Raw genomic sequence first — 19,596 nt, forward strand, 5'->3', positions numbered from 1 at the left:
CAGTGATTCTTTCCATCCTCCCTGCTTCTCTCTTGAACCTCAGTTCCATCTTTCTGCTGTCATTCTCTCCTGATTGTCTTCTTTTGTTTACACTGGGCTCTTAAGCCAGCAGTCTTTGGAGGCTGTTAAGGTATTCCTTGTAGGTTTTTAAACTAGAGACCTACTTGGGGACCAGATTCAGGGTAGGCCCCGCCAGGCAATGACCATCGCAGGTGGGACGACTACATCTGGCTATGGGACTGGGTACTTCAGAAGTACCATCCTGGTTTCCCCCAGGCTGGAGGAAGTAGGGAGGGGAGGAGTTTCAGGACAGATTTTCTGTGCTAAAACTAGGACAAGTCCCAGGCAAACTGGGACAGTGGGTCACCTTATCAGAAGGCCACCTCAAAGAGTACTATAATACTTAGTCCTTGGGGGGAAAAGTGAATCTGCTACCTAGGTTCTAGGATATCCAGAAAATACTTTGGAGTGGAAAGAGATGAGAGAGGGTCTATAGGCTTAAAAAACGAGCAGGAGGAAGCCCTCTATTCTAGCCCACTCATCCCTACCTACTCAGGGTATTGAGCCGCCATAGAAAAGCAAAAAAAGGCTGTGATTGTGTTTGTTTTTACTCAGTGCCCTAATATTATATGCTACCTTGAATTGTCCTTGTCTCTTTATGTATGTGTCCTGTTAGTCTCTTTAGATTGTAAGCTCTTTGAGAGCAGGGACTGTTTTTCCTTTGTCTTTGTAGCCCCCTGCCTAGTACAGTGCCTTGCACCCAGTAGGCGCTCAATAAATGTCTGTTGTTGATGATGACCTCTTAATGGTGGCCCATTGGATTGGTAATTGGTATATATTCTTCCATTTGAGAAGTATAGGAGACAGAAAAAGTGATGAAGTAGTTAAATTTTAAGTGAGTTTTTACAGGGTCAGCCCTCAAACCTATAACATTTTTAATCAACAGAACTGACCTAGATTTGGGTAGGATAATGTAGCTGAATTCATTAGGTTTGTTAATGTTGGCTGTACTGAACACACAGACAAAGTGAAGTTCAGCAAGCTTTGTGTTCTCACTGTTAGCAAGCTGCTCTTAGCACACATTAAATTTAATATTGACAAATGCTATATCATACATAAAAAGCCGGAGAGGCAGCCTGGGCTCTAACTTCTCTGGTTCAACTACAAAAAGGAGGCTAAAATGAGATGAGTTACAGCCTGTGTTAAACTTGACAGCTTCCTAAAGCTGCTGGGAATCCAACTGGTGATTTCTGAGAGTCTATAACAATTAAGTATACATTTATCTTAAAATCAAAATGAAACAAAGAACTCCAAAAACCCTTTTGCTTCCATGAAGCAGATCCCAAAATGTTTTTATCCCTACCAGAATGTGAGGAGAGAAGAGAACTCTTGAGAGAAGGTGCCCCAGGGGGAGCAGCCCAGTCGCCATCTTGAGTCACCTGGCCAGCATCTCGTGTCCAGTTACCTCCTGGTTACAAGAGAGGGCAAGATGGAATCAAGTCAGTAAAGGTGAGTTGGCTGCCAAAGGGTGCCTCCACAAGGAACCATAGTCATTACCTTCTTGAACATGTGAAATAATGGAATCCATTTTTTTTCATTTTTTACCCTTCCACACATTTATTTAACTGTGTGATCTCAGTTTCATTTTTAAAAGCATAGAAAAACACCCAGAAGACACTACCTGGAACTGAAGAGAATTGTTCCTTCTGAACGGACAGGATTACAGAGCTTCCTACATTTTCAAAATGTTTATTGTAATCACAAAAGGTTATTTCATAAAATATTAGGAAAGTTTATAACAGGGTTTCAAACAATCCCAACTGGGATGTTGGGGAAAATCTAGTAAATGCCATGTCTAACTACATGTAAAAGAAGTCCTTGCTATGTACATAAATCATCTCAAGCATAGCATCTTTATTCTTTACCATGAGACTATTTCTTTAATTTTTAAACCAAACATAGGAAATCCATGAGATTGAATCAAAATTTTAGAAGTTATATTTTAGCTACTGAATATCTACAGGGTGGCCTGCACAATGTCATGTGCTATATATATATATATATATATATATATATATATATATATATCTTCACAAAGTCTTATTATCCCATTGTGCAGATAAATAAACTGAGAGTAAGAGAAGTTGTGTGTCTGGCCCTAAGGCAATGAAGATGAGAGTCAACACATGTTTTGCCATGTCCTAGGCATCCCCTAAGTGCTTTACATGTAACACTGCAATTAATCCTCACAATAACCCTAATAAATGGGTTCTTTCATCATTCCCCTTTAACAGATGTGAAAACTGAGGCACAGGGCACATGAGTAACTTTCCCAAGGTCATGCAGCTAATCAGTGGGAAAGTCAGGTTGGAAGCCACAGGGTCTGTCTCTGGAGTCTCTCTGCCTTCAGTCACCATGTACTTCCTAGCAGAAATTTAACCCTATATATAGCAATTTCTATTAGAATATTGAAATAATCTATTTCACTGTATTCACAGTGTATGTAATATTTGGCACATGTTAAATAAGTGATAAATATTCAAATTATGACGCAGACATAAGGAGAATATCACCACTATCCTTGAAGCCCGCCTGAGTGTTCCTTCTATTTTCTTGGATTTTAAATTTACCATTCTCTTACTTTCTAGTTTCACTATATACAGATATACCAATAAATAATGTTATTTAGTTTTACCTATTAACAAACATTGTAAGACTCTTAACATTGTATCTAGTGTTACAAAACTTGCTTTTTCTTCCCAAGATGCATTTTCTTTGCATATAACTCTAGTTTATTTTCATGATTGTATAATGCCAGTGTGTGAATATTCCAGAACTTATTTTTATTCATTCTTTCAGTGAACATTTGGGTTTTCAGTTTTTGCTAATATGTACAATGTTTTTATGAACATTCCTGGAAAGTTTTTTTAGTACATGTGTGTAAGAATTTTTATATAGCGTGTATACCTAGGAATAAAATTGCTGAGCTATAGAGTAAAATTGTTCATACGTGCACGATATTGCCAGATTGTTTTCCAAAGTGGTTGGACACTTCATACTCCTAACAGTAGTTGTCCACATTTTTGCTAACACTTGAGTTGGTATTCTCAGACTGTGAAATGTTGCCCTTCTGGTGCATGTAAATTGTGTCTCATTGTGATCTTGACTTGTATTCCCCTGTTTTCTCCTTATGTTTAGCATGTTTTCTCTTCCATTAGTGTTCTCTCATCTGTAAAATGCCTATCCATTTTTATCCAGTTTCCTGGTAGGTTAGTTCACTTTTCCTTTTTTCTCTTAAAGAATTCTTAATATATTCTAGATAGTATTTTTTGTTGATGATATGTTTGCAAATATCCTCTTCCAGTTTGTAGCCTATCTTTTCTTTTTCTCTATGGTAACTTTTAATGAACAGAAGTTTTAAATTTCAATGTAGTCATGTTTCCTATCTTTGTATGTGATTAGAGCTTCTTCTACCCTCTTTAATAAATCTTGCCCGGTTCCTGATCAATAATTATTTCCTTATATTTTATTCTTAAAATTTTCAAGATTTTGTCTCTCTTGTGGCAGTAAGAGATTTATATTTTTGTATAATAGACAAAGTAAAGTAGAACTTGCTTTTGTTTTCTATAAATACCAATTGTCCTAATACCATTTACTGAAGAATTCATTCTTCTCCAAAGATCAGCAATCAATTTTCCGTATATATATATATGGGGATTTATTTCTGTCCTCTATATTCTGTTTCATTCTAGTCAAATTGTCTATCTCTGTACTAATACCACACAGTCTTAATTACTACAGCTTTATAATAAGTCCTTGTATCTTGTCGGGCAATTTTTCCCTCACTTTATTCTTCCGGAAGAATATCTTGCTGATTTCTTTTTTTTTAACATGACTAGTTTTTGCCAAGGTATTTTGATCCAATAACGTACACAAACTTTATGTATATAGAGTGATGAAATTTTATACATCCTTCCACCCGTGTCACCACTATTAAGATGACAATATAGTATATTTCCAGCACCCCAGAAGGTTCGTTCATACTCTCTTGCAGTCAGCCTCCCTGTCAAGGGTGAACACTTTCTTCCATCCACCAATGTATATTCGTTTTGTCAGTTTTTAAACTTCATATAAATAGACTTAGATGTTATATAGTTTGTGTCTGGCTTCTTTCAGCCAAAATTATGTTTGTAAGATTCATCCCTGTTGATGCCTATAGCAGTGGTTCTTTTTCATTGCTGTATAGGATCACTTCACATTAGAATTAGCAATGCTAATATTGGTGGTCGTTGGGTTGTTTCCAGTTTAGGGCTACCATGAATACAGTTGCTATGAACATTCTTGTATATTCGTTTCAATGGACACAGAGCTTGTTTCTATTGGGTGTATGGCAAGGAGTGGAATTGCTGAGTAGCAGGTACGTCTGTGCTAGGCCTTACTAGATATTGCCAGTTTTCCAAAGTGGTTGCACCATTCGACACTCCCACCAGCAATAGCAGAGCTCCAGGTGCCCTATGTACTTACCAGTGCTTGGTGTTGGGAATCCTTACAAATGTATCCCTTTTGCCGGCTATATAGTGGTAAATTGTCATGGCTTTAGATTTATATCTCCTTGATGAATAAGGAAGTTGAGGGGTGCCTGGGTGGCTCAGGCGGTTGAGCCTCCGACTTCGGCTCAGGTCATGATCTCGCAGTCTGTGAGTTCAAGCCCCGCGTCAAACTCTGTGCTGACTGCTCAGAGCCTGGAGCCTGTTTCAGATTCGTGTCTCCCTCTCTCTCTGACCCTCCCCCGTTCATGCTCTGTCTCTCTCTGTCTCAAAAATCAATAAACGTTAAAAAAAATTAAAAAAAAGGAAGTAGAGCATCTTTTCATATGCTTATTGACTGTTTTTGTACCACTTTTTGTGACATGCCTATTCAAAGCTTTTCACCATTCTTTTAGTTGGGTTGTCATGCTTTTTCTTATTTATGGGAATTCTTTTTATAATGTAGATTCAGCTCCTTGGTTATTGCAGTGTATGGCTTGCCTTTTCACTGTATTAATGGTATATTTTGATGACTGAAAGTTCTTAATTTTAATAATTTTAATTCCATGTGTCTGTATTTCATGTATAAAAGGAAATATTTAAGAATTCTTACCCAGCCCATGACCATCTCTTATGTTTTCTTCTATCTTTTTTCTCCTTTTGTATTTGGGTTTGTGATCCATCCGAAATTAATTTCAGGATATGATGTGAGGTAGGGGTTAAGCTTCCCCCCTAACTGTTAAGGAAATCCAGTGTACAGCACCCTTTATTGTAAATACCACCCTTTCTCCACTGAATTAGAGTGTTGCTTTGGCGATAAACAGGTTACCATATATATGTTGAATTGTCTCTTAACTTTGAGTTCTGTACCATTTTTAACTCTTGCACCATTACCTCATTATCTTAATTATTATAACTTCTTAAATCTTGATATCTAGAAGTAGAAAGTGTCCAGCTTATTCACCTTCTTCAATATTGCTTTAACTACTTTTGGCATTTTGTGTTTCCACATACAATTTTAGAATCAGAGTGTCATTTTCCATATTTAATAAAACCTGCTGGGATTTCTATTGTGACTGCATTGATTCTATAGATCAGTTTCGGGAGAATTGACATTTTCACAATATCAAGTGTTTCAATTCATGAACACAATTTGAAGTTTTCCATATAGAGATTTTCCACATCTTTTCTTATATCTGTTCCTAGGTATTTGATAGGTTTGGTGCTATTATAAATGGAGTTGCTTTTTTTTTCCATTTTCTACCTGTTTGTATTAGTATACACTGATTTTTGTATATTGATCTTATATCCAACATTAGGGCTAAATGAACTCAGTGATTGTTAAGTTTAAAGTAAGGCCATGTAGTACCATTAAAATGATGTTGTACTTTTTTAAGTGTATAGTATCAGGAGGTACAAGATGTCATTATGTCTCATTTTTAGTGATGCTAAACTCGATTATATTAAGGTAGTGTAATGGCTAATTTTATGTGTCAATTTGGCTAGGCTGTGGTGCCTAGTTGTTTGGGAAAACACCAGTCTAGCTATTTCTGTGAAGATATTTTTTTAGATTTCATAACACTGACAATCAGAGTAGACTTAGAGTAAAGCAGATTACCCTCTATCGTGTGTCTGTGTGTGTGTGTGTCTGTGTTGGGGGGGGCATTCATCCAATCATTTGAAGGCGATAAGAACAAAGACTGAGGTTTCCTGAGAAAGAAGCAATATTCCCCCACAGAAACAGAAACTTGCTAACCTGAGTTTCCCACTTGCTAACCTGCCCTCCAGATTTCAGATTCAGGAGAATTTCTAGCTTGCCAGCTTGCTCAAGATTTCAGACTTGCTAACCTCCACAGTCACATAAGCCAAGTCTTTAAAATTAACCTCTCTATAGATAGATGTATCTTATTGATTTTGTTTCTCTGAAAAACCCTGACTTGTATGAGTCATGTCTCAAGTTTCTCCACTATAAAAATTACTATTTCCCCCTTTATAATTATTAGGAATCTTGCAGGAAGATATTTTTAAATAGGTAAATTTCCTGTTTCTCAACATAAGTGCTAATTTTAGCATCCATAGATGATTCTTGCTGCAACAATTGTTATTGTGATACTTGACAATGCTGGGTTTTGTCTGAAATTAGGAATTGTACTATAAGAAAAAGCCATCCATTCTTCCCATTTATACATATTTTTAAAACTAAGAAAATAATCCCATTTACAATTGTGTCAGAAAGAATAAAATACCTAGGAATAAATTTAACCAAGGAGGTAAAACACCTGTACTCTGAAAACTATAAAACATTGATGAAAGAAATTAAAGACAACACAAATAAATAGACATACCATGTTCATGGATTGGAAGAATTAATATTGTTAAAGGGTCCACACTACCAAAGCAATCCACTGATTCAATGCAATCCCTATCAAGACACCAATGGCATTTTCAACAGAACTAGAATAATAATCCTAAAACTTGTAGGGAACTACAGAAGATTCCAAATAGCCAAAGTAATCTTAAGAAAGATGACCAAGGCTGGAAGTATTACATTCCCAGATAACTATAGTAATCAAAAACAGTATGGCATATATATATATATATATATATATATATATATATATATATATATATAATATACAAAGAAACATTACTCAGCTATAAAAAAGAATGATATCTTGCCATTTCTGACAACATGGATGGACATAGGTTATTATAATAAGTGAAATAAGTCAGACAGAAAAAAAGACAAATACCATATGATTTCACTTATATGTGGAATCTAAAAAGGAAAACAGGGGCGCCTGGGTGGCTCAGTCGGTTAAGCATCCGACTTCAGTTCAGGTCATGATCTCGCCGTTTGTGAGTTTGAGCCCCGCATCAGGCTCTGTGCTGACAGCTCGGAGCCTGGAGCCTGCTTCAGATTCTGTGTCTCTCCATCTCGGCCCCTCCCCTGCTCATGCTCTGTGTCTCTCTGTCTCTCAATAATAAATAAACGTTAAAAAAATTTTTTCTAAGGAAAACAAATGAAAGAAAAAAACAGAAACAGACTCAGATACAGGGAACAAACTGATAGTTGCCAAAGGGGAGAGAAGTGGAAGGATGGATGAAATAGGTGAAGGGGATTAGGAGGTACAACCTTCCATTTATAAAATAAATAAGACACAAGGAAATACAGCATGGGGACTATAGTCAATAATACTGTAAAAACTTTTTTTGTGTGTGGTGACAGATGGTAACTAGACTTATGGTGATCATTTTGTAATGTATATAAATCACTGAATCACTATGTTGTACACTCGAATCTAATACAATATTGTATGCCAATTATACTTAACTAAAAAAAATTTAAGGTGGACACATCTCCACCTTGAAAGCAAAATAAAATAAAACAAAATAGTAAAATAAAATAAAATGAATAAAACAAAACACATTTTAAAATATCCAAATACATAAGTCTTTACTAATTTTTGTGTGCTACTATCAAACTTAATTGTTAATAGTTAGAGACTGTGGTCAACATTATGCTAATTCTCTGAAATAGTCAAGATTTATATAATACATTTGCCAAGTTGTGTAAGTGTTCCTTGAGTACTTGAGAAGAATGTTTATTTTTAAAACTTTGGTGGTCCAGATTTCTATATATGTCCATTAAATCAAGCTTGCTAATTGGGTTGTTCAAATTTTTTATATTGTTACTAATTTTAGACTACTCAAATAATAATAGAGAAATGTTTTGAAGTCTTCCAGGATGACATTGAATTTCCTTCCAGTAGTCTACAAACACTTTGTGTTAGCTATTGTGATGTGCAAGTTTATAATTATTTTATCTTCCTTGTTAAATTACTTTTTATCACTTGGTATTAACCACTTTTATCCCTATTAAAGCCTTTTCCTTAAAGTCTGTATTTTTCTGCCATTAAAGTAGCTACCTCAGTGTCCTTTTGGTTTTATTATTGTTGCCGACCTTGAATTCCAAAATGAAGATGTGGACTTGGTGATGTTAGCCATGTGTCACTGAAGCTTGTTAAGCATGAAAGTTATACAAATAAAGCAATGTTTTATGGGTTTCTAGGAATGCTAAAAACTTTTCTTCTGCCAAGAATTATTTTTTAAAGAAAAACATCAAAATAAGTTTAAGTATCAGTGTTTTAATTTCTATAGGATTATTCCTTGTTCTCAATTTAATTGTAAGTGGCTCTACTGTAGAAAGAAACAAATCTTGTTGGTTTACTTTAGTAATAATAAACCTGTCTCCTTAAAACCAGATGTTTTTCACCGTAGATTAACCATCACTATTGCCAAACGTGCCTCTGTGTGTGTGTGTGTGTGTGTGTGTGTACAGTTTATTCCACCTTAAAGAAAGGGCTACATATATCTGTAGAAACCCATGATGTCAATGTTGTTATGGCCTCCCCCATGTTACAACATCTGCCTGCCTGATAAGTGCTTCCACTCAATGCCCTTCCTTTCTCCTGCCCACCTTCTCTGGCCACTAGCCTTAAGACTCCTGTTACGTGTTGCCTCTAATGAAGCATTTCCTGATCTCACCACACGGCACTGACCTCTCCTCCCATTCTATTCTTTTTTTAAAAATTTTTTATTTAATGTTTATTTCCGAAGGAGAGACACAGTGTGAGTGGAGGAGGGGCAGTGAGACACACACACACACACACACACACACACACACACACACACACAGAATCTGAAGCAGGCCCCAAGCTCTGAGCTGTCAGCACAGAGCCTGACGTGGGACTTGAACTCACAAACCGCAAGATCATGACCTGAGCCTAGGTTGGACGCTCAACGAACTGAGCCACCCAGGCGCCCTTCTTCCCACTCTATTCTGTATAAATGCCTCTCACAGCAGTCATTAAATGTCTTACTCCCCACACTTGAACCCGCCCTGACCCCAAGGAGATTGGGTTCTAGTCCAGCTGGGATTCAACTCCATGTCTCCAGTGGCTATCAGGATGCCTTGATTCACATAGAGATGCTTGGGAAAGGGAGGAAGAGAGGAAAAGAAAAATCGTTTTAGTCAGCAGGAAGAGGTTTTTGTCCTCCCGCTCATAATTTACTGGGTGATAAAGATGCATGTATGGAATGCCGATAGCAAGTCAGTTGAACCCAAGGCTCTGTGGGACAGGGAGATGAATCCTGCTCAGAGCGCCCCAGGGAGGCCTCTGGAGCCTGTCTGGTGAGCCAGAAATATCTTTATTCCACCTCACTTAATGCAAAGTAATTTACCTCTTTGATGGGATAGACTTGCATAATGAGTTACATAACAATTGGCTTATTCCCCCCCCCCCCCCCCAACAGGTAGTTTCTTCCCCAACAGGTCCTTTCTTCCCTTTTGAGAAGTAAAGCTTCCTGGAATTATTTGATCTTTGTTTGAAGTCAATTAAATATTAAAGGATTTCTCCCAACTTTGCATAAGCCAACAGAATTGAAAGTTCACTTCACAGCATTATGAGAAAAAGAGCACAGAGCTTCTGCATCAATTCTGCCCCCCCTCCCTCCCCACTCCTATGCACTGCTCTCCCCTGTTCTTTACTCATTTAACTAACTCTTGCCTGGACGACCTTGACCTTCCAAGATTGTATTTCTCCAATGCATTCGTTCCCCAAGGCAAAAATGAGTCTCATAAAGTATAAATTTCACTCTGAACCTTTTTTTGAATTCTGACTAGATTTAGTCTCATTCTGCAGCCTGGACTCAGAACCCAGCACCTGCATTATTAGCTCCAGTGTCATCTCACACAGCTCCTCCCTATGTGACCTGAAGCTCCAGCTACACCAGGTGACTTAAGGTGGCTCCAGGTTTGCTCAGGCTGCTTTCTGTACCTCGAGCGCCCCTCCCCTGTGTTCCCATCTACAGACAAGTGTGTCCCACCCAACTCTTGCCCCTGTCTGCACCCTGCCTTGGAGGCACCTGGCTCAAGCACCTGCTGCCATTGGCAGCCCAGCCTCCATTTTCCCACCTTTTAGGCCATAGGTGCCTGTATTTTCCTTGGAGAACCAATCCCTCCACTCTTAACTATGTCATTAATGAGGGATTCACTCTGTATAGAGCTCCAGGGATAGGCCCTGACTGGCTTAAACCTACTGGAATATCTTGTCTCCCAGACACAATCATTGGTTCATGGATGAGAACATGACCCAATGCAGGGATGCAAACACTCCCCCCACCCAGCTTAGGTGCTTTAGGGTTTGAGACTGCTAAAGCTGTATTTGCTACCACAAGAGGAATCACTTTGTGAATGGAGCCATCCCAGGGGAAGCAGATATGACAGATAGATCTTAGAATGTCATTAAGTGCTGGACCAAGCTGAGCCTGAAGACAAACCTCTCCTGGACATTGTTATGTAAATAAATACTTTTTAAAAATTATAACTTAAGCATATTTGTGTTGGATTTCTATCACTTTGCAAAAAAATGTGTCCAACCATTACTCTTAATTCAATGACACCTTCTAGAATCTCTCCTGGAGCTCTCTTCACCAGTTTTCTGGCTCCCCTACTATAAATGCCTTAAAGACAGAGGCTGTGCCATTCATGTAAAAGGTATTCATACTCGACAAATGTTGGAGGAATAACACAATGTATGATCATAGCAGCACCAGAGAGCAGTAAAATGCATTGTAAGCACAAAAGATGTTTGTAATAATTTACTACCCTGTTGGGCATTATTCTTGGCTGTGGTTCTCTATGCTTTCATTGTGTCTTCTTGGTAGGAAGTATATAGCCAGATATCACTGGGAAGCAATCAATGAAACTATAATATAATAGGATAGAAAACTAGAAGTTGCATTTTCTGGAGAATGTCAGTACTGTTTGTAAAACTTTTAATTATGTAGATACATACACATATGTGTACATTCGGTTACAGTGTAAAATGTATTTCTTACTACAGATGGAAGCAAAATATTTTTGAAAACCATTGATCTGGTTCCCACCTGAGACAATTCTATAATATAGAATACAAAAGGATTGAAAATAATAGAGTGTATGATGTTAGAGAGGGTTCTTATTTTGTAAAACTTTTTTAGCCATATAGGTAGATACACATATATATGTAGTACTGAGTCACGATGTGATATGTATTTCTTACTGTCAGGAGTAGCCAAAAAGTTTGAAAACCACTGATCTGCTTTCTCCTTGGGTCCAGAAATATTGCCAAGTGGTATGACTGTATGAGCGGCAGCCAGCAAAGTGAAGAGAGGGAAGGAGGCTTCATAATTGCCTCAGCCCCAAGAACCATGTAGGCAGGCAATATATTTGTAGACTGACTCCTGGACTTCTAGACAATTGGTGAAGGGCACATCCACACAACTGCTTGTAGAGCAGAGGCAGGCAACAGGGCTGGCCCTGACAAGGCTTGTATCTTTCCAGCCTATTTCCATGCCCAACCTGAGTTAAAAGCCATGTAGACACAGGAGCCAGAAGCCTTGGGAGAAAGAGGCTCAACAGTTTGAATTGCTTGTTACCTTTGGCTTTCCGCCTAAAGGAGTTCCAAGGGTGTACTCTGCAAAAAAAACCTGACCTTGGGAATTAAAGTTACAGAGACAATCTACTAGAATTCATGGATGCTTGAGTATCAGGAGAATAATAGTAACAAAAGTCAGGTGTTTCTTAAAAAGCAGGTAATTTGCTTTTTGTAAAAAAATGTTGCTCTTTTCATGTTTTAAAATGTTCATCCCTTGTTTTCCATATTTATAGTTTGTTTCATTCTCTAAATGTTTAGCACTTAAAGAATGTTATATTCCTTTGACTAGTTTTAGCTTTATTTTAATCTTCCTTTAAATTGTTTCAGCTACCTAGCTTACTCTTTATATTCCATTTAAAATTTCCTTCCATTATTTCCACTTTAAAACATTTTTGTTTCCTTTTTCTACTTTTGCTTTATTCACAAACACATCCTTGAAATAATAAGCTTCTCATTTCAACATCTAAAATTTTAATTCTTATTCATTTTCCCCAGTAATACTTTGTAACCAGGATTCTGCTTTTTTTAACCTGTTTGATGTATTGTTTTTACACCTTCTATTTGGTTTCTCTTATCTCAGTCTCAATTTCTCTCCTCCACCTTTAGTTTTATTGGTTTATAAGTGTATTTTCTTATTTGTAATTTTAATTATTCTGTTCCTTGCATAATGTGCATTTATCAGAGTGACCAGCTTCAGAAATGCAAAACTCAGCCTCCTAACTACTGTACTTTTCAGCCTTCTTACTCTGTAAGCATTTTTGTAACTAACCAAACTAGAATATTTCCTACACCAGTGTGCCTCTAACATATTTTTCCCCTTCGATCCATCTTCTTTCTTGGTAGGGTTACAAGAAATCCTGTTGCCTGAATCTTTTCATTTCCATGTAGTCATTACAAAGAGCGAGAAGCAGCTGCCTAGAGCCAGAAGAAACCAGGGTTTCTAAAACAGAGTCGATGAGACCCTTATTGGATGGCTTCCACATGATACATCTGCGTATCACTGGGACTGGGTCCAGCTGCCAGACTGTGTCAGAAGGAAGTACTTTTTCCATCTCTTAACCCTCAGTGGAAGTTTCTCAGGGAAGCCTTCAGAATCAGAGGGAGGTGGCAAGAGGGGGCTCCAATCTTTCGTCCAGCTCTCTGGGAGGAAAGAGGACTCTCCCTTGAACCCAGAGGCATAATTTGAACAACTGAAATGACTGTGGCCAAGAATCTCACCATTAAATGCCATTGGGTTCCTTTGAGAAGGTGTGTCAGTCAAAGTCTGACGAGAAGATAGAAATTACGTAGTAATTTGAACAAGGAATTAGAGTAACGGGGAGTTTGCTAGTGAGACAGAAAGAGAACTCAACACAATAGAACACCAGGCATCAGAAGTAGCCACCACCCCTCAGGCTGAGATAGGGGACCCAAGGAAAAACTCGACCCCTCCCAGGGCTGAGGCCCATACACCATTGGAGAGGGTGCAGTGGGGCTCATTGGATGGCAGAGAGGTTCACTGAGAGGTCATCTCAGTGGAACTTGCTGGAAAGCGGCTCTCTGGAGTGCTGGGCAAAGCTATCCTCTGAAAGAAGCCATGCCTTCATGAAAAGCCACCTGAAAGGGTGTGGGGAAAGTTGCCCGGGAGGAGGTGCCCTGCCAGCAGCACCCCATCATGGAGATGCCCAAAGGCGTGTGCTGGGGGAAGATGCCCTCCATACGTGCCCGCTGCAAAGCTGCTGGAGGCAGGTTCATGAAGAGGTGCTTTGCTAGCAACTGTCTGCTATGAAGCTGCCCAAGGGAAGATACTCTGTGCTGCCAGCCACTAGGCACTGCAGAAAACACAGGCACACTCCTGCACACACACCCACAGCAGGAGCCGTGGGAGGAGCACACCAGAAACAGGAAGGGAGCTCCTTCTTCCTGCCATGCTCCCCCAGTACTCTCTGTCAACAAAGCTTAACATCATGGTAACTACAAAAGAAATTCTTAAAGGGTTCAGCTCCATCATCACAGATGGATAATGAGTAGATTTGGAGCTAAGACACAAGGAATTGGGAATGGGACCAGTATACCCCTTTGGCTACTTAGTTTCGGCATTCGCTCTTCTACATGCATTTGAGACCTGTACGACAGTGATGCAACTCTGTATTTCCATCTAAGATATTGCTATTTGTACAAATGAAGAAATTCTCACCCTTCCCCAAAATAAGGACACACACAGTCACAACTTTTATTGTATACACTGTATCAATGACTCCTTAAATTCTATCACAGTCCCACTGAATATTTTCTTACCTAAATACTGTATTATAAGGTTAAGCACCACTGACTTGCATGAAGTAAAAGTGGGGAAAGAGAAATAGCATGCATACATAAACATATAACAGGCAAAGAGAAAGTATATAAAGCTATTACAATTCTCTACCTATTGTATATTTCCCCTTACTCTCAGCCAGAAGCTGAGTCGGCCAGTTTTTAATCTGGTGGAGTGACTCACACCTTTGTTCAGAAGACTGAGTCCTCAATCATCCTGCCTTTTTTTTTTTTTTTTTTTTGGTTCTAGCTTTCCATTAACATTTGCTATTGACCATGGAACCAATAAGAGTGCCACATGGCCTCCCTTGCCTTCATGTGTAGCAGCTATTTATTTCCCTTGGTGATTGGCCTCAACGACTCCAGCCAGTAGAGTAGCCTCTTATTTTTGGCATGTTCAGTGATACAAGGGCTCTAAATGGCCAGGTGGCAGTCTTCTCTTCAAATTCAATGGAACCACTGTTGTGACCTCTGGATCATAGCATTTCTCTCCCCAGGGCTAAGACTTCTGTAGGAACAAAGCTCAGAGTGGGCAGGACAGGAAGCAGAATCCTGTGGATGGATTATTAGATGTAATAGTGAGAGGAGCTGCTCCCGTTTCCACTCCTTGTTCCCAGAACTATGCAATCTGGCCATGGGGGGAAATAATGCCATATAGTGGTCTCTGATTAAAGCCTGAATTGCACTCTGTCAAACAGAACTCCCTCCTTTCAGTGTTGTCTCCAGGTGGTGGCATAACGGAGTCTTCAGTGAGTCATTCCATCTTCAATTAGGTCAGCCACTCTCAGGTTATGGCATATGTGGTAAGTTCAGTTTCTTCCGTGGATATATGCTCATTGATGCACTTCTCTGCTGTGAAATGAGTTCCTTGATCAGAGTAAATACTGTGCAGAATGCCATGTTGGTAGATAAAGATTTTGGAATTTATTGATGGTGATGCTGGCAGAAGCTTAAAGAGCAGAGAATACAAATCCATACCCAATGTAAGTGTTATTTCAGTGTGGATGAATTTCTGCCCACTCTATGATGGTCAGTATAATCAACCTATGGGGTGCCTGGATGGCTCAGTTGAGCGTCTGACCTCAGCTCAGGTCATGATCTCGCGGTTCACGAGTTCGAGACCCACATCAGGCTCTGTGCTGACAGCTCAGAGCCTGGAGCCTGCTTCAGATTCTGTCTCCCTCTCTCTTTCTGCCTCTCCCCCACTCATACTGTCTCTCTCTGTCTCTCAAAAATAAATAAACATTAAAAAAATTTTTTTAAATATATAATCAACTTATTACCATTCAGCTGAGGAATGGAGGCACCAACCCATTTAGTAGCTGGATTTTCATGTAGGTCTCAGCTGTTGGTAGACTAGGCACTACTCAGTAGTAGCATTAGCCAGATCAGCCTTGGTATGGAGAAATTCAGCTTGTTGAGCTCAGGCCTAGTCTCCATTCTGGCCACCATAACTACTTTTTTTTTTACCCATGGGCCCAATGAGCAAGCACTGGGATGAAAGGTTACCTGACCTCCACAGAGTATGTCATTTTGCCCAGCTGATTACTAGGAGCCTCTTCTGCCGTCAGTGCTTACAGTGAACATTTACACAGATATCTTTATAATCTGGGCCTATTCAGAAGGGATTCAGAATATAAACTGAGAAAAAGAAAATAGAGAAGAGCTCGGTAGTGAGGTGATAGTGAGAGATTATAAACTGAGTTATGCTGAGTTTGAATTCCTGCAGGGCTTTCAAGTACAAAGGGGGCATTTCTGGAACTCAGAGATTCTGAGATAGAGAAATTTGGCTGTCAATGATGTAGCAGGAATAGTGGAAACCACAGATGGGGATGAAAATACTCAGAGACAGTGCTAAGTCTCAAAAGTTTGAGGGCAGAACTCTGCAGAACCACTGTAGCATGGTGTTAAAAGAGAAGCACTCAGAGAAGACAGCAAAGGGCAGGCTGAGTGCAGAAAACTTGAGGAGAGAGCAACACCACGAAGGCAGAGGAGGAAACGTTTCTAAAAGTGGGAGTCCTCAACAATTGTTCCTTAGTAAGGAGAAATAAGAAAGGCACAGGCAGAAAAATTCCATCAGACTTGGCAAACTAAGAGATCACTTGTATCAGTGAAGAAAATAGCTCCAGAGCAGTGGTGGAAGCAGAAGACAGATTCGTGGAAAGGTTTGCAAACGAATACAGGGCAGGGAAGCCTTAGTCAGTGCATGCTATCTATTCATTCAAAATAATAGGCTATGAAATGAAGTAGAAAAGAACTCTATAGAGCATTTCTATATTCATGATTAAAAGGGAACAGAGGATTTTGAGTTTTTAAGATGAGAAAGCTTGAACATCTTATAAAACATAAGGGAAATCACATCCATGAAAAGGAAGATTGCACGATAAGGAGAGGTGAGTTCATTGCTAAGCAATATCCCAGAAGAAGGGATGGAGTCAGTGACTCAATCTCCAAGAAAGGGGTGAGGATAGGATGGAATGGGGAAAAAAACAGAAGTAGATGTGAAGGAAGTAAAGAAGGAAGTTAAACTGGAGATCTTCCCCCAATTTCACTTTCAGATTACAAAGCAAAATATTCCAATTACTGGAAAGTCTGAGTCAGTAGGCAGGATTGAAGAGAATCTATAGTATTGAAAGAGGGGCACCTTGGTGGCTCAGTCCTTAAGCTTCCAACTTTGGCTCAGGTCTTGATCTCACGGTTCATGGGTTCAAGCCCTGCGTTGGGTTCTGTGCTGACAGCTCAGAGCCTGGAGCCTGCTTTGGATTCTGTGTCTCCTCTCTCTCTGCCTCTCCCCCACTTGTGCTCTGTCTCTCATAAAAATAAATAAACATTAAATATATAAATACAGATATAGATATATAGATATATAGTATTGAAAGAGCAGTAGTGGGAAAGAGAGAGGGAAAGAAACAGAAAAATCTACTCTGATCGCTTAGTCAAATTTCACTTCCATATCGAAGTCTTCTCTGCCCCTTCCCCCGAAGGTAAGCACAATATTAATAACATTTATGTAGCAATTAAAAGAAGTTTCTTTCTAAAACCCTTATTCCATAGCTTTTAAATGGCACTTGTCATTTTCTACATTTGCTATGTAGGTGTTTCATCTCTTCATGCAAGTCTTTCAAGAATGAATTTGTGACTCTTTTAAAAAGAACCCTGGGGCGCCTGGGTGGCTCAGTTGGTTGAGCGTCCAGCTTCGGCTCAGGTCATGATCTCGCGGTCTGTGAGTTCGTGCCCCGCGTCGGGCTCTGTGCTGACGGCTCAGAGCCTGGAGCCTGCTTCAAATTCTGTGTCTCCCTCTCTCTCTGCTCCTCCCCCACTCATGCTCTGTCTCTTTCTTCCAAAATAAATAAAAACATTAAAAAAAAAAAAAGAACCTCTTTGTATCCCTCAAAGCATCTGCTAAAGTGGGTAATGCATTAACACGGTGTTTCGGTAACAATCCTTGTATAACAAACCACACTAAACTCAATGGAAGAAAATAATTTTTTCTCAAATTATTATCTCATAGCTCTGGTGGTCAACTAGGAAGCTGTCACTTAGGGTCTCTTCAGTGGTTGCAGTCAGGAAACATCTATGTAGGCTCTGTCCCTTGTATCTCCAGAGCTTGATGTTGGCTACCAACTGGGACCTAACTGGGGCTGTCAGCCAGAATACACATACATGGCTTCTCTGTGTGGCCTGGGCTTCCTCAGGGGATGAAGGCTAGGTTCCAACAGCAGGCGTCTTGAGAAAAAGAATCAGGAAGATGCTAGATCACCTTTTATGACCTAGCTTTGGAAGTCACGCAGTATTATCCTGCCACATTCTACTTATTAGGATGAATCACTAAGACCAGCCCATATTCAGGGCAGGGGAGTTTAGTTAGACTCCACCTCTTGAGGAAGGAGTGTCAAAGAATTTGCAGGATGCTGCATACAATAGGTGCTACTTAGATGCCTGTTTAATCATTAAACATTTTGAAAAAGGCTCAGAAGGAAAAAAAAAAGACTGAGAGTGGTGCAGTCTTAAAAGGTCTGACTAGAAGTCAATAATAATGTTGAAAAGGCAATGAACCCATAAATTATGCCACCCATGGCTGTTTGTTTTACAAGTATTTGCTGTCTTTTACAATCTCCTTGTAGGATAGAGTTGGGTGTTTAGTCTATGGAAGATAAAGTAAATCAGTGCTTCTCCCACTTTCATGGGTATGCAAATTTCTTGGGGATCTTGCAGATTTGGGTTCAGTGGGTCTGAGGTGGGCCCTGACTGACATTCTACATTTTTTTAAATGTTTATTTATTTATTTTTGAGAGAGAGAGAATGAGAATGCAAGCAGGAGAGGGGCAGAGAGAAAGGGAGAGAGAGACTCCAAAGAGGACTTTGGGCTGTCAGCCCAGAGGCCAACATGGGGCTCAAACTCAGGAACTGTGAAATCCATGACCTGAGCCAAAATCAAGAGTCAGATCCTTAACTGACTGAACCACCCAGGTGCCCTGGACATTCCACATTTCTAAAGGAGATCCGTGGTGATGCTGTAGCTCTGTGGACCACGCATGAATAGCAAACTAGTTGAAAGCAGTAAGGGTGACTAAGTGGCTCCTGTGATGTCTCCCTTCTCTGGCCCTAACAGACAGGGATAAGCCACCACAGGTCCTTATGTGCTTACAGGACCCTGACCTTCTGGCCAAGTGAACCCTTGATACCAGCAAGGTTAATCTGTTCTCTCACAAGACTTTTTATAACTAGAAATAAAGGAACAGAGTAATTTTCCTCTCTTTTGTGGTGAAGCACAGGATACAAGGCTCTGGTGTTACCAGTCATGTGAAAAAGCCAGTCTCCGGGAGGGATAAGGAAATGCAGAGAAGAATATCCAGGTGCCATTCCCGTCCCTGGTGAGGCTCAGTCCAGAAACCCCTCCAAGATTTGCAAGATATTCTAATGTCCCTCCAATAAATTCCCTTCTTGGTCTAAATTTGTTCTGGTTGGGTTTCTAGCATTTGAAACTTAAAACATCCAAACTAACATGAGATGGGGGAGAAGAGGAAATGGAAATGCAGTACCCACTGTGGTTGAAGAACAAAGGAAAATTTCAGACTGGATTATTATCCAGACATCCAGGGCTTGGGGTGAGGATAGACTGTCCATTAAATCATGCTAAAGGTGTCTTTCTTTTTCCTTCCTCCCTCCCTCCCTTCCTTCCTTCCTATGTTTATTTATTTATTTTGAGACAGAGAGTGCACACAATTGTGTGAGCGGAGAGAGGCAGAGAGAGAGAGAGAGAGAGAGAGAGAGAGAGAGAGAATCCCAAGCAG

The 19,596-nt window shown here is 39.7% G+C and overlaps 1 protein-coding gene across 1 annotated transcript in view; it reads left to right on the forward strand.

The window, feature by feature from the left end:
• Positions 1 to 3,000, forward strand: part of ST6GALNAC5 (ST6 N-acetylgalactosaminide alpha-2,6-sialyltransferase 5) — a 176,127-nt gene extending 173,127 nt beyond the window's left edge. The window contains exon 6 of the mRNA XM_053214260.1: positions 1,367 to 3,000. The gene's annotated coding sequence lies outside the window, so the exon portion shown is untranslated. The remainder of the gene's footprint in view (positions 1 to 1,366) is intronic.
• The last annotated feature ends 16,596 nt before the right edge of the window (positions 3,001 to 19,596 follow it).

This window comes from Acinonyx jubatus, chromosome C1 (assembly GCF_027475565.1).
Source record: "Acinonyx jubatus isolate Ajub_Pintada_27869175 chromosome C1, VMU_Ajub_asm_v1.0, whole genome shotgun sequence".
NCBI lineage: Eukaryota > Metazoa > Chordata > Mammalia > Carnivora > Felidae > Acinonyx > Acinonyx jubatus.